Here is a 14,957-nt window from a genome sequence, read left to right as displayed (position 1 = left end):
TTAGCATGTTCTTCTTATTTTTATATCTCATGTATTTTTGTTCTACATTGTTATTTTTGCTATTGCATTGTTATTTATCACTGCATTATTGGGATTAGAACTTGAAACTTAAGATGAACAACCTTGTAGCCTAATGTAGATCAACAGCACTTCAAACTGCAATTCTTTCTGTATGTGGTTTAGAGCCTCTCAAGGACTTCTTTGCATTTACAAAGCCTCTGCTGTACAAGAAGTCCATGTTGATCAGCCATTTGAGTCAGATGTGGTAGTGCGTGGGTAACCATAGTAGTGAATGTATTGAGCATATCAACACGACTACCATCACCTTTGAAAGGGCACTTTGCTGCATTCTATTCCATTCATGCATGCTGCTTTTACCAAAACATAAATCGTTTTTCAGGCAAAAATGTGTTATTTCCATTTGCCACGTCTTGGATACGGAATGTTATGCTTTTTCTCAATTCTAAGAAATGTACTATAAGAGGGTCTGTAGATATTTTTTGCACATTAGCAACTATTTCTTTCTTATTTTGATGGGCTGCACACTCCGAATGACTCGCACTGGTCCATCATAGTAGGGCTGTTGTTTGTTGGTCATTGTGTAATCTTAACACCACGTTCCTGTATCTATCATGGCATCCTTTTTATTTGATTCTACATATATATACAGTACCAGTCAAATATTTGGACACACCTACTCATTCCAGAGTTTTTCTTTATTTTTACTATTTTCTACATTGTAGAATAATAGTGAAGACATAAAAATGATGAAATAACACATATGGAATCATGTAGTAACCCAAAAAGTGTTAAACAAATCTAAATATATTTCTTTAAAGTAGCCACCCTTTGCCTTGATGACAGCTTTACACACTCTTGTCACTCTGGCAGAGCTCCAGAGTTCCTCTGTGGAGATGGAAGAACCTTCCAGAAGGACAACCATCTCTGCAGCACTCCACCAATTAGGCTTTTATGGTAGACTGGCCAGACAGAAGCCACTCCTCAGTAAAAGGCATGTGACAAGCCCACTTGGAGTTTGCCAAAAGGCACCAAGATTCTCTGGTCTGATGAAACCAAGATTGAACTCTTTGGCCTGAATGCCAAGTGTCACATCTGGAGGATATCTGGCACCATCCCTACGGTGAAGCATGGTGGTGGCAGCATCATTCTGTGGGGATGTTTTTCAGTGGCAGGGACTGAGAAACTAGTCAGGATCGAGGGAAAGATGAATTGAGCAAAGTACAGAGAGGTCTTGATGAAAACCTACTCCAGAGCACACAGCCAAGACAATGCAGGAGTGGCTTCGGGTCCACTCTCTGAATGTCCTTGAGTGACACAGCCGGAGCCCGGACTTGAACCAGATCCAATATCTCTGGAGAGCTGAAAATAGCTGTGCAGCTACACTCCCCATCCAACCTGACAGAGCTTGAAAGGATATGCAGAGAAGAATAGGATAAACTCCCCAAGTACAGGTGTGCCAAGCTTGTAGTGTCATACCCAAGAATAATCAATGCTGTAATCACTGCCAATGGTGCTTCAACAAAGTACCGAATAAAGGTTCTGAATACTTATGTAAATGTTGTATTTCAGTTTATCATTTGTTTTAAATACATTTTGCTAGATTTTCTAAAAGCCTGTTTATCTTTGTCATTTTAGCTTTGTGATCAGATTGATGAGGAAAAAAAACAATTGAATACATTTCAGAATAAGGCTATAACGTAACAAAATGTGGGGTCTGAGTACTTTCCAAATGCGCTGTATATAAAGACAATTATATATATTTTTCATTCTTCCTCTATGTTCTTTAAAAGTATTTTTTTCCTCTTCAATATCCTTCTAAAGCAATTTAGGGGTAAATGAAACCTTTGTCCTGGAACATGATGGGAAAAAACTAAACAAATCATATGCTTTACTAGAAGCTGCAGTTGGCTTGCCCTTTTCTACTCCGCACATCTGGGTCTTGCGGCTTGTGCTCACGGCTCAATGATCAGGCAGGCTAGGCTAGTGCTCGGCCACAGACAGATAGACAGAGAGCTTCTTCCTTGTATCTGAACATACAAATGCACAAACGTCCCACAACTGCCTTATGTAACATTTTGTAAAATATGTCATGTGAAATATGTCACTTTTTTGTTTGAGTGTCATAATCGTTCAGGCATCCTGCACCTTCATCACCGGCGCAAATCCGTTGTTGACAGGTGGCGCAGCGCAGAGCAGAGATGGCTGGTGGGAATGACTTTATCTCGTTGTTGCGCATACCGTGGCTCTCACCCTGAGAATTAGGCCAGCCACACATCATATGTAAATAGGGCAGAAAGACACGTCCTCTGACTCGCAGATACATCGGAATTCTAATCCCGTTCACCGTGGGATTTTAGCTTTTGCATTATTTAGTGGAGGAAGGCCATTAAACGAGGCTCTGTTGAGGTTTAACTGCTGACACGACATAGCCTGTCATTTGTGACCATCAAATACGACAGTCTAAGTGGAAAAAGTCATGAGAACATTGAGATGTAAGGCTATATGTGAATGTTTTGTTAAGAAGAGGGGAAATTAAATAGAATTGTCACACTAACGTTCTGAAATGACTTCTGGTGAATTGTCATCACATTGGATTTCCAGGAATAGAGGTCTTTTATAAGTACAAACTCCTTTTCTTTTATATTGACCTCATAAGCCAGACACCTTTTAAATATACCTGCACACATACAGAATAGTCCTTTGATTAAGAAAAGTTTGACAATACATTGTAGTATTTCTATAAGCCTCTGACGGTTTAGAACCATTTCTTTTCCTTTTTCAATTTGGCATTATGTCTACAAATGGTGACCTTAAATGCCCAGTGCAGTCAAAAATGTGATTTCCCTGTGGTTTATTCCATACTATGAGGTTGGGAATAATACTGTGAAATTATGAAAATTATGATAATGCCATTTTAGTGTTAGAGCTGTTTGAAAAGACCACCTTAAATTTCAGCTTGTTTTGTTGGTAGTGAATTTTGGCCTGCCTGGTGACGTCAGTAGTAAGAGTTCCAAACCTCTCTGCCAATAACAGTTCGTTTTCAGTTTTCCCCACCCTACACAGACCACTCCCAGACAGTCCTAGCTACATTTTTACTTGAGAAATTGCTATCTTACTAAGAAGCTTTTCTTGTCTATTTTTGACAATTTTATTTGAAAACAATCACAGTAAACAACTTAATTGTTAACGAGAAATTATTTGATATTGGAACTTTAAAAGTCTGAGATCATGGGTCATATTATAAAAAATACCCGGAACTTTAGCTTTGCATTCTAGTCTCTATAGTCTCCTATATTTAGAGAGAATTGTTCATTTCCGATTAGTGAAGATCTTGACAGAATATTTAAGCAATTATACCTGAGAGGCCATGTGTTATGGCATTTTTATCATGGCTGTAATGTGGCATAGACCGCCACAGCCATGATAAAAATGTAATAACACATGGACTCAAGTGTATTATTGCTTTTATCCAATGGATTACCAGCATTAAAAATCGAGATTATTTTCCAAACCATATATTTTTCAACAGAACTTGATGCTATATTCACTAACACTGGTTGTCAAGTGGCATTTTAGGCGTTCTCTGGCGGTTATTATTTTCGATTTAACTGCCATTTAAAGCGAAACTACCCAAGCGCTGGCTGATAGTTCCTGAACCTTGGTTTTCAGGGACACAGTCTGTCAGGTATGCGTAAGTGGCTGCAAGGAAGTCAGGCGCAGGAGAGCAGGTATTTGATAGCACAAGGAGCCTTTTATTCAGGCGAACCAAAAGCACACGGCACAATGAATACGAAATACAAAACGGGTATACATAACCCAGCGCAACCAGACTAACGTGCGCATATGTCAAAACAGATAAACAATACCACACAAAGACATGGGGGAATCAGAGGGTTAAATACACAACACATAATGAGGGACAATGAGAACCGGGTGTGTGGAAAAACGAGACAAAAAAAATGGAAAATAAAAAATGGCTAGGCGATGGCTAGAAGGCCGGTAACGTTGACCGCCGAACACCGCCCAAACAAGGAGAGGCATCGACTTCGGCCGAAATCGTGACACAGTCCATGGATCTGAAAGCAGCACTGAAACATTGTAGCAAAGACACTGATACAGCAGATCAGAATAGAAACCACAATGACACATTTTTTCGGATGGTCACAGCATCGACAGCTATTTATTTATAATACTGAATTGCATATTTCTACGGGGCAGAGCTCGTTCCCCATAGGTTCTCTTTTGAAACAGTTGCCAGATAGATGTTTATCCCCTTTTCTGACAGCCATTCCAGAAGCCATTCCATAAAGCACTTCACTGCCCAGTCGGTTTGTCTTGATGTAGCTAGCTTCTTAATTTATCTCCTTTTCTATGTCATCTATATCAGCGCTAACATGAATGATTTCTGCATGTCTAATGTTAGGCTCAGGTTGCAGGTCCACTTGCTCTTCTTCTTGTTTCATTTCTTGAATATCTTTCTCCTCCTCTTCTTGTTGGCACCATTAATGAACACGTTTGTGGATCAAACAAATCAAAAGCAGCTTTAAAATCATCGATGACGAGTTACAGGCGCATGGGCAGGAGAGGCTCTAACAATGGAAATTCCAAACCACCCGTTGTATAATTAAGCAATAATACATGAGAGGTCATGTGTTATGACCTTTTCTCATGTCTGTGATGTGGTCATAGCCACGAGGCGAAGCTGCTTTTATGAAATGGGTTACCAGCATTAAAAATCAAGATTATTTCCCAATAAGGCCCGAGGAGGTGTGGTATATGGCCAATATACCACTTCTTATGCTCAACGCAACGCAGCCCGTAGCGCTGGTATACTGGCCATATATCACAATTCCCAGAGGTGCCTTATTGCTGTTATAAACTGGTTACCTACGTAATTAGAGCAGTAAATTGTTTTTGTCATACCCATGGTATATGGTCTGAATTACCACGGCTGTCAGCCAATCAGCATTCAGGACTCGACCCTCCATGTTTATAATTAGATTTTCATCATGGCAAGCTAGGACTGATGGTTTGGTTTGCGAAACTAGCAAGTCTGTTTGTTTGGTTACCACGGTAACTACTGTAGCTATCTAGTAAACTTGCTAGCTACTTCAGTTGATGTTGAACACAGTCCTACCGGCAAATTAACACATTTCCAGTGGCAAACGTGTTCAGTTATAGCCATGTTATAAAAGCGATAATCAACGCAGGGCTCTATGCGTTCTCTGAGAAATAAGCGCAAAGCTCCTCGTTGATTATCCCTTACATATTTCATCCACACAGATGCCACCTTGCATACTGTAATAATGTATTGGCCACGAACAGCCTCATCTTGTGCATGCTGGTTCTCTATGCTACAATAATGCAAACATAGATGTCAGCATGATTTAGTCAGCATGATTTAAGAGCAGATTATATACTCTTATCATTGGTATTTGGAAATTGGTGCTCAGATAATTCTCCTAAAAGGAGCTGCAATATGTTTATTTAAAGTGGAGGAATATTCATGTTCATGTATGAGCGCAGCATTCTTAATCGTTAATGTAGTCCATGTGTAAAATACCTTGTGGAGTTACAGTGACATAATAAATAATGCAGGGATGATGAATGAAATTGTCTGGCCCAAGCTATGCAAGTAAGATAAACACACAGCATATGTGTAATGGCACCGCTGTTGCCACAATGTGCTTTGTAAAGTCCATTCCCCTGACAGAACATATGTATCAGTGAGACACGCAAGCACGGATACACACACACACACACACACACACACACACACACACACACACACACACACACACACACACACACACACACACACACACACACACACACACACACACACACACACACACACACACACACACACACACACACACACACACACACACACACACACACACACACACACTACCTGAATTCACGATGATCCGGCTCAGTTTAATACGCCAGTATTCTACAATATTGTGTTTCTCACCTTGGTTTATGACCTGTATCTGCAGTAGATGAGGGCGGTGTACGTAATCAACAAACGTGTCTCTTTCAGGTCTTTAGTGAAGGTCGGCCGAGGTAGGAAGGGAGTCCATATTAATTACCTTCAGAATGGAGGGTATTCAGCTCTTCAATCTTCTTTTTCAGATTTAATCAGGCTCTGGAAGGACTGGCTGAGATTTACTAAGAACGAGCAGGAAGGAGAGAGGAGGAGGGAGAGAGGAGGAAGGAGAGAGGAGGAGGGAGAGTAGGAGGGGGAATGTTGAAAAAGAAGGCTTTCTCTGAGAATCACTATGAGGCCGTTTTTACATTCATTATGGCTTTTTAATTTCTATAAGTAATTGTGTCTTTTCACAGTGGGCTTTATTTTACAGTGCAGCTCACACGGCCTATGGTTACAGCCCATAGAGCTGCTTGTCGGCTGCTGTATTGCTCCACCGTGGCTGCCAATGCGAGCATAGCAGGCTCTCCCTGAACTGTAATGGAATGATGAATTAACGATCACACATTCAGTACTGGCACACGAATGCCAGCATTAGCGGACAGGCACGCACGCGCACGCACGCACGCACGCACGCACGCACACACACACACACACACACACACACACACACACACACACACACACACAGCTGTGTCCTTCAGAGACAGCTGTTCCATCACAGGTCTCCATTCTCTTATGCAGTGGTTACAGGAAAAGCCACTCTATCTGCTAGTCATGCACTTTTTCCCCACACTCTACACCATAGCCCTGGACCACTCTGCATAATGGTGTGCTTGGCCCTCGCTTATCGATTTTTCCACTGTTTTCACCTGACTCCTGGATTAGGGTTCATTCTCTGATCCAGCAGCATTCTCAGCATTTAAAGGCCATGGCGTATCCACGGCGATGGCAGACAGCAGTCTGTTCTTCATAAAGGTGTGACAATTCAGGACCCCCTTTTCTTCACCCACCTCTCTCTCCATTTCCACACCCTTGAATCCTGAGGTGTGATATTTCTTTGTCAACAGTCACCCCTCATTTTCAAATTATTACAGTGCAATGTGACACTTCTGGGTCAATGAATACTGGAGATATTGATTTAAAAAATACACTCTGCTTGACTTTTGTGTTATATGTGTATATGAACACTATATATAGTAGTCAAATATCCCTCAAGTAGAGTTATTATATGAGGCCCCCCTCTTTATATGAACTACTACCTCCAGGCAATAAAAAACGTATTGGGTGCTGGAAGAGAGGTGAGACCTAATGGGGAAAAAAACACAATTTCATATTATTCTCCCGCAGTATCTGAAGGATGAACTTTTTTTGAGCAGTCAGTGGTACTTGTGACGTAATTCGTAATGTGGTGTTAATTCTCCATTATGAAGGAATCAAACAAGATGAAGCTACATTGCCGACATAGATACCTGTAAGTGATACAACAGTGTGTTGGTAAAAGCTTTTTACAGTTTTGAGAGACGTCACATTCTTCCCATGCCACAACCACTTACATCAATGAAGAACTTGACATCTAATAAAAAAAGACAGACTTCCCTTTACATTTGAAATGATGAAGAGTGGAATATGTAAGGTATCTATCACATTTCACAACACATACTGGAATTTTTGCCTAAAAGGCACTATTTGACCAGGGCAAAAATCAATTTAGGTCCATTTCACACTTTCAGGTTTTTCTATCTCTCTGGTGTTATTTTATTCACTCAGTTTAAACAGATTATGCTGCTTGGAGGAACTCAGAGTTCTTTGGGGTTGACAAATTGAGCAGTTCCTTTCTCAAGGTTTCCCTTTATTTGCTAAGGAAGACTAAGGCAGACAGGGAGGATGAGTAGGAAGACGAGGGGGGACTGAGAGTTCTTGGCTGATAACTTCTTCCTCTGTTGTCAAAAACTAAGTTAGAGATATTTTTTTACAGAAAAAGAAGATGGAAAGTCCAGGCTTCATAACGCAGCCTGATCAAGCTGGTGTCCTGTGTGTTTTGGCATACAAATTAGGAAAATGCGCCGAGCAAAGACAGTTTACCTCTGCCCCACAAGGACACTGACTGTAATCTCAATGTCAGACAATTTTCTGGGGGGGGGGGGTGTTGTGCAGAATTCTGAAAGAGCCATATCTGCTTGACCTTGCATCCAATAAGAAACAGTAGTCTTGCCTTGTTTCCCCATGCATTTTGGCCAGTACTTTATTTATCAATTTAAGCTCTCTACTAGCACATTGGTTTATCACCAGATCCACAATGCAGACACATCCTGCTAAGTTTAGCAGCACAGTGAGCCCAGCTTAATGGTCAGCCTCATTGGTAAGTGGAAATGGAAGGTCAAGAAGCTAATATGTCCTCGACTGTCCCAGATAAAATAAAATGGTCTCGGATAAAATCTCTCTAAATTAATTTCCTTTATTTACTTATTCTAGACACTGTCTGAGACTCTTTTGATCCGGGGGATGAGATCACCACTAAACCAGGCTTCTGTATATCATAATCATTTCCCTACAATTAACCTCACTTTTATTTATCTGATAGATAGATTCAGAGGTTTGCCCTTGCCCCTTGCTTCACAGACACTTCTGTCATCTCTTGTGGGCACAGAAATACTCCCAGGAACATTATGTAAGTATCTCTAAGACCATGCCTCTGTCAGTTAGGACATCACAGAGTAGAAGAGCTGGCTGGCTGGTTCAGCACCTTGGAGAGCTCAAGACAGAGTAGTGCTCGGTTTCCCGATAGTGATGGAACTTTGGTTTATTAGTGTTTTAACAATGCAACTTTACTACAATGGCCGAAGATATAACATTTGTTTCCCAAAATGCCACGCAGAGAGAACAGTCGCTAAGTGCGTCATTGGAGCATGTGTCGATGCTGATAGGATCGAAAGAAAGGTACTGTAGCACTGCTCTCGGATCAGCTTTCTCAATTCTAATCTTTAACATTATAATTATTTCACAATACTGACGACAGATCAGCTCCTAGAGACATATTGCCACCTACGGCTGCACATATTGAGGCGGCTTATTCTAATGCTTACCCAATAATAATGCAGGAAATCACAGATTTGGCACATCATCACATGTTGATTTAACTAGGCAAGTGAGTACAAATTCTCATTTTCAATGAAGGTCTACCCTGGCCAAACCCAGAAGATGCTGAGCTAATTGTGCACCGCCCAATGGAACTCCTGATCATGGCCGGATGTGATGTAGCCTGGATTCGAACCAGGGACTGCAGTGACACCTCTTGCACTGAGATGCAGTGCCTTAGACCACTGCGCCTTTCGGGAGATATGTTAGGCAACACATCATTAAATATATTGAGACTAATTACAGAAAGTAGCCTACAAGTTGCAAAGTAGTGAAAAGGAAAGCTGTATATTTCAATGCGTTGGAAGTAGGCCTCTATCTTACTGTATTTATATTTAATGCAGTCGTCTCGGTTTCATTTGAAGCATCTTTTTATAAGTCACTTGTTTGTATCAATTGTAAAGACATTGTCAACTTTGTATTTGTAGTCAACTTTGTTCTGAAGTTATCGGCAGTCACAGAGAGACAGCTAAACCATGAGATTCTATGTTTAGCGGAGAAGATCTCTGTATAAATTGATACGGTAAGGCAAAAAAAGGATCTAAAGACGCACTTAGCCGTTCTATGACTGGTCTGAGGCAGGCATTAGATTACGAGTGTTTTCGAGTGTAACATTAATTATGACTGTTTTTGGAAACAGCTTGCAGATTTACCGATGCTCCAACGAAGGTTCTAATGTTGAACTTAGCCTTAAGATGCTTTGGGGAAACTGGGCCAAGGTCTGAGGAGGGCTGGAGGCTAGTGGCTTCCTGTCCCATCCAGTGGCAATCTGTTTTGCCAGTAGTGGGCCGTAGCAGTCACACTGACCCCGTGGCACAGTATAAACAAGATTTAGTGGGCAGTCAATATGTTCCAGACAGCTCCAGCCCCTTTCCTCGGCCTGATGTAATTGGAAAGAGCTCTCAGATATGGTGGATCCACACTCTCCCAGCTTCTCACTCAGTGACAAAAGGAGAGATCCTGCACGACCAATGAATCCCATTTTACTCTAACTGATGTTGTTAGACACAGACAAACTCCTTTATGACAGAATGAGGGGACAAACTCCTTATATGTGATTGTGAAATCTTAGCTGATAGCTTTGATTGCAGTTAAACTCTGCATTGTAAAAATTTCTGGTTGAATATTTTCGGCATCATATCCAGACAGTATATTAGGCCGACAACGACCATTGTTGCTTCCTTGTTGTCTTTCTCATTTAATTTCACTCTCGCCTCTCCCCCCTTACAGATTCATTACAGTTTGATGATATCAGATGATTGCTCTCACTCCTGGAACAATAGGCTGCTGGTCCCCCTGGCATGAGATCTAAATTTGACGGGCTTTTCACTCAGACATCAATGAGTCACTTTGCCAGAACATGTCTGCCTCTAACCATATCCTACAAGACATGAAGGGAGAAAGAAATTCAATAGTATGACTTGAATGCCAAATAAGTGTGAATGGGATTCTGGTACCAACATTTTTGGGGTTTACATATATACTGTACAGTAGAGCAGGCGGCATATTGTCAGAACGTTATGTTGCTGACATTCTATTGATATATGGCACAGCAGAACTCATCATTGCCTCAAGAGTTTTGCTACAGTAGCCTTCCAAATGCAGCTCAGTAGTAAATGTTGCAGATCCTCTCATACTATGGTTTTCTTATTTAAATATGGCTAAAGACGTTCTTTGTTTACGACATATAACATGGCAGTTGTAATTTCATTTGAAAACAATCATGCAAAGTGATTTACTTCGTATTTCAGAATGGAATGAGAAGCACTATTAGAGCAGCCAGCGAGGACACAAACCACACTGTCATTACGGAATACCTGTGGAACAGATCGTGGCTGACAGCTCTCTCTGACACACGGGAAAAGCAATCACAAATGGAAGCATTTTCATTTCCATTAATTTAGTTATGGATTAAAACCTGACCCATTTACTAATCGCGGCAGTGGCACGCTTTTGTCAGCGCCCGTGCTGGGGTCCTGGTTGTTAGACAGATTACACCATTAGACTATCATCCCTGCTCTGTATCCAGGACCACCTGAAGGCAGGTGGTGGGTGGGGCTTTAAATCAATCACAATATTTAGAGATAAAGAGACCTACTTTGCTATCCTTTGCAACCACACAGTACATGGAGGATTGGCAGGCAGTTGAGTAGCGGTATATACAGTATGTGATGATGGTGGGGCATGGGTTATTTTTAGATTGGTGCTCTTTTCAGATTTTGTATCTCTTGCTGGAAGGGAAATCAGTGGGTGAGGAACAGGAGGGGGAGATAGAGGAGGTAGAAGAGGAGAGGAGAAGATGGTGGGAGGAGAAGTATGAGGAGGAGGAGGAGATGGAGGAGGAGGTGGGGGAGAAGGAGGTGAAAGAGATGGGGGAGAAGGCGGAGGGAAGAGAAGTTGGAGGAGGAGGAGCGAGAGGAGGAGGAGAGTGGGTCAGAGGAGATGGGGGTTTGCCACAGAGACAGGCAGCTCCTCGGAGTCAGGAATAGGCAGGCCGATCCTCCAAGTCTGCCTGAGGGGGGCCTGGTTATTACACCAGCGTCTGCTTGGCACCGTGCTCTCCTCTCTCCACTTGGGGCGATGAAGCCATGTGGTGCTGTACCCAGCCTCTCCTTCCACTGTCTCTCCCTTGCCTCTCCCCTGCCTTTTTGTGTATCCCCTAACAGCTGTCCACACGCTTGTTCCACATTGTGCATAGAAAACGACCTATAGGTCTCTGCATGAGAATGATACACCTCAGAATGATGGCCCAGGCTGACTTATGGAAAAGCTGGCGGTGCTTCATATGGTTCTAGAGAGGACCTCTCCAGCATGGTGAATGACCAACGTGTGAGTAAATTTCAAGTGTCTCCCAATAGCCACTCCATCTCGGAGATCATCTTGTTGGACATGACATAAATTATAGACAGGATAGATGCTGTTGTAGTACTGAGCATGAGTCATATGGAGGACACGTACTTCACTCAGGCATTGAGGAGTGAACATGGATCCACAGAGGAGAAACGTGTCGGTGTAATTGACATTGTTTGTGGTTCTTTACAGATATTAGAATCCACAGTCCTTAACCAGAGTATCCACTGGCAAAAAGCAGCTTTTAAATTCTGTGGGTGGAATGAATCATGGCTGAAGTCAGGGCAGCGTTTCACTGCTAATGGCCGAAGTGCATTAATGTGAAAAGTGCATTAAAACTTTCAATGGTTTATCCGGTAGTCTGTAGTAAAAACGGAGAATGTCAATTAAAATATGCAATATTAATGAAATGATATTAGGCTCAACGATACTGTACAAGGAAGACCCAGTTAGCTGGAGGCAATTTTTTGGGGAAACAGGCTGTTATCCAGTCCTTTCAGTGACAGCAACAAGCAGCCACAGCATGTGGGTAGCCAGCCCAGTAGTGGCCTTTTGTGACCAGACACCAGTCTTCAAGGATAGCAATACACCCTCTTGTGGCAAACAGAATCCATATCACAGTGGATTTCCAATATAGACCTCTTTGGCAAAAGTGGTTGCTAAGTTTCCCCTTATTCTTAGAAAGCAATTCCCTTTTCCCATTTGCCATATCAACAGTAGCAGCTGAGTTGCTTGCTACAGTATCTGTCACTGCAGTTATCACAATCGAAAGTTCTGTTCTAGTGCTTATTGAGGGGATGTTCGGTTGAACATCAGTCTCTTGTTCCCCAGTAATCTGATGACCGTCAACAAAAGGACAGTCCGCTTCAAGATATCACAGACATTATTTTGCTCTATTACTGTACCTCTGTAGTAATTCTGAAATTACTACAGCCACAACATTGTACGATGCTCTGTCTTAACACATGTTATTAAAGGTCAACATAGGGCAAAAACACAAAAATAACGTATTTAAACTGTAGTACTGATCAATGTACCATCATACCAGGTCATTTAATGTTAAAAATAAAATACAAACGGATGAGTAAGATATTTGGCTACAGAAGTGCCGTTTCGTACCGATCTCTTCATCTTCTGTCCACCCAAAAAATCCTATGAAATGAAGTCAACACACACTAGAGGGGTTTGTTTGCTGGCTTGTTAAAGTGGCTAGTTAAGCCAATGAACTAGCTGCGTCGGTCGCGGCGCGCATGACCACAATGACACATTGACGAACTACCAAAGGCACACTCCATTTCTGTTTGAAAATTGAGAAAGCCGAGGAGTTGAACCTTTTTTTCGTGCACAACGTCTAGCTTTAATACAATGTTGTTATTAGTGTTATTACAGCATTTCTACACATTTTTAAGAGCAATTCAATGTAAATTGAGATTCTTATTTTGTGACTATGTCTACACAATAGAATCACCACTGAAAATCACTTTGTAGTGTAGAAATCTATTAGACCTAGCCTTTTCTGCCCTGTGATTGGCCCACATGCGTTTAATCTTATAAATAGGGTTCATTTGTAATGGTTGTTTCCTCCCTCTTTCTTAAAATCCCAATGTAGCTGTTTTTATATCAATATCAAATCATTTCTGGGTAACAATTCATTCTTAAGTATCTCACTGTAATAGATATCCATTATAATAGTAAAAGTAGCTTTATAGCAAAAACTATTTCTCAAGCAATAATTTAGCTAGGACTGTCTGGGAGTGCTCTGAATAGGCAGGGGGAAACTGACAACTAGCTGTAACTTTACATAGAGGTTTGGAACTCTCTTTGTTAATGGTCTATTAACCAATTTACTACCTCATGGTGATGTCACCATGGAAAGCCAAAAACTCCTGCCCATGCAAACCTGCTGATTAAAAGGTCATGTGTAGATTGTATTTTCATCCAACAACTACCAGGAAAAAACACTGACACATTTTCATTTAGTTTCATTAGCTGTTGTACAATATGACAATAAACTAATTTTGACTGCCCTTGGCCTCTAACATGGAAGTCCTGTCTGTGGTGCTGAAAATATCCTTTAGGTTAAATTATATGTAGTGGCAGTCCCACAATTCTTGTAGCAAGCAGAGCAATAATCTTAGCATTCTCCATGTGTAGGGTGCTCACTCACTCTGCCCAGACTACAGCTCAGCTTTCAATACCATAGTGCCCGCACAGCTCACCACGAAGCTCAAGGCCCTGGGACTGAACTCCTCCCTATGCAACTGAGTACTGGACTTCCTTACAGGCCACCTCCAGGTGTTGAAGGTAGGCAACATTACCTCCTCCACACTGGTTCTCAACACGGGGCCCCACAAGAGTGCATCCCCAGTCCCCTCCTGTACTGCGTGTCCTCACACAGTTCCAAGTCCATCATCAAGTTTGTAGACAACCTGACAGTAGTAGGTCTGATTACCAACAGCGACAAGACGGCCTACAGGGAGGATATTCGCACTCTGATGGCGTGGTGCAAGGTAAACAACCTCTCCCCGAATGTCAGCAAAACAAAGGAGCTGATTGTGGACTTCAGGAGGAACCAAGCTGGGCACGCCCCCATCCTCATCAACCGGGCTCCCATGGAGATGGTCAAAATCTTCAAGTTCCTAGGTGTACATATCTCAGAGGAGCTAAAATGGTCAAACCACACATACACAGTGGTGAAGAAGGCACAACAGCTACTCTTCAACTCAGGATCCTCAAGAAATATGGCTTGTCCCCCGAACCATGGCTTGTTTTCCCCGTTTCTATCACTCAGACGTGGGCAGTATAGGAGCATCATGGCACAAATTGTAAAACTGGCCAATAGTGTCTACCCCCCAGACCATCAGGCTGCTGAATAGCCACCACTAGTCAGCTACCTGCTCACCATGTGCATTGTTTAATTTCACTTTGTCCTGTATTGTTTGAGCCCCGGTAGCTAAATCATTTCACTGTACACTGTAATTACATCTGCAACCCTGTACATGTGACTATTCAACTC

The 14,957-nt window shown here is 41.9% G+C and overlaps 1 protein-coding gene across 1 annotated transcript in view; it reads left to right on the top strand.

Moving 5' to 3' along the window:
* LOC118359111 (neuroligin-1) overlaps positions 1 to 14,957 on the top strand; it is a 335,662-nt gene that overhangs the window by 31,930 nt on the left and 288,775 nt on the right. The gene's annotated exons all lie outside the window — the stretch shown is intronic.

This window comes from Oncorhynchus keta, chromosome 26 (genome assembly GCF_023373465.1).
Source record: "Oncorhynchus keta strain PuntledgeMale-10-30-2019 chromosome 26, Oket_V2, whole genome shotgun sequence".
Classification (NCBI taxonomy): Eukaryota; Metazoa; Chordata; class Actinopteri; order Salmoniformes; family Salmonidae; genus Oncorhynchus; species Oncorhynchus keta.
The sequence above is the reverse complement of the archived record's forward strand: the minus strand, read 5'-3'. Positions and strand labels throughout refer to the sequence as shown.